Genomic DNA, 1907 nt, shown 5'->3' with positions numbered 1-1907 from the left:
TGTGTTTTCTTTAATATAAAATAATTGTCTTTGAGTGTTCTGATGAAGATAAATAGAGAAAAGGGGATGAATGACATTTATAACATTGTATTCATTTATGAAAGCTCTGATGACACATTTCTATCATCTGTTATTCATCAATAATTTAATTTTGGATGTAATGCATCTTCTGATTGGCTAATGTTGTTTTGTTTATCAGCTCATAGACATAATTTAGTCATGTGACCATGACGTCATCAACGTTTTTTCATGGTTTACTCAGGTTAAAAATAGAATTTAGAATTAAATTATAAGAAATAAATGTAATATTTTTTTTGTCTATTCGAAATAACATAAAAAAATGTGGTGCACACTTCATGATAACCAGCTAAAAGAGAGACCAAAGTGTCTTCAAAGTCATAAGAAAAAAAAACTGACAAGCCATGGCAAAACACTATACTGGTAAACGATCAAAAGACAGTCAACATTATACAAAACTCAACAATCTAAACCAAAGACTTACCAACATGATCCTCACTTTATCCCAGATGATGCTTAAGGGTAAGTAGATCCTGTTCAATTTGTGGCACCCATTATGTTCTCATGTAATTACAAACCCAGCGATAAGACTAAAACAGTAGATGACATTTGAGGAACAGAGGACATGATTACAGGAATGACAATTGGAACATATCAGTCTTTAATTGTGAAACTCGTCAACCAACTCATGGTGTCTGTAAATTTTCAAATGGATGATTTTAACTTGACCACTTGAAATCTTGGTTTATGAGTTACCTAGTGAGCAGCAACTCTATCTTAAACAACATCTGTGCTGATATCTCATGGGTCAGTCTTAAGGATGTTCACTTATGGAACACCACAGCTGTCTTATGTGGAACTCTGATATTAAGTAATGTTGTTCTATTATTACTAATGATAGTTTGTCTTAACATAATATGGTTTTGACATTACGTAATGATGTTTTGATATAACTCAATATAAAATAGTCATTACATAATGATATTTCGATATTGCTAATATGGTTTCGTATTGACTTGATATAGTTTTGTCATTACTTGATGTGGTTCTGTCATTACTCGATGTGGTTATGTCATTAAGCAATGTGGTTTTAACATTACTTGATGTGTAAAAATGTATGTGACATAACGTAATGTAGTTGTTTCATTAAATGATGTGGTTTTGTTATTTCGTAATGATGATTTGTCAATTCTTTATTTGGCTTTAACATTACGTAATAATGTTTCAATATTTGACAATTTTACACTACATGATGTGTTTGTTTCAGTATTTGATGTGGTTATCCCATTACTACTACGAGGTAAAACCACATGACAATTTGGAAAAAAATATGTTCTATTTTTAAACCGATCTCCATATGTCATTTGTGTAATGCGATTTGGATGAATACCGCTATACATTAAGTTAAAGTTCAAGTTGTTGTTCATAGTTGTTTGGTTTTGGTTTACATTAATTCGGACATGAGTGGTATATCCCTAAACCACTTGCCGTGTTTTTCTTAGTTCTGAAATGGAAGCAGTGTTATTATAAGTTCGTAAATGATTCCAAGGAACACTGCTTTATCTTTCTATTGAAGAATAATTCCAGTACTCATTGCCAAAAAAAACCAAAATTATTTATAAATAAAAAATATGTGGTATGATTGCTTACTATGTGATATGAGATTTGCTCATTCTTAAAGACTATACAGTCACACATATACATTAACTTCTACGTCATTTAGTATGTGGTTGAGAGTTGTTTCATTGGCTATCATACCACATTTTTTCATTTCTATATAAGTTTGTTGTTTTGCATTGAATATTACCGAATTAAACTATTTTGACATGATAAATTTGTAAACCTCCATTAACTATTCTTCAAGACCAAGATAAAGCAGTGTTTCTTGG

The sequence above is a fragment of the Mytilus edulis genome, chromosome 5, assembly GCF_963676685.1.
Source record: "Mytilus edulis chromosome 5, xbMytEdul2.2, whole genome shotgun sequence".
In the NCBI taxonomy this organism is placed as follows: domain Eukaryota; kingdom Metazoa; phylum Mollusca; class Bivalvia; order Mytilida; family Mytilidae; genus Mytilus; species Mytilus edulis.
This window is presented reverse-complemented; position numbering follows the sequence as displayed.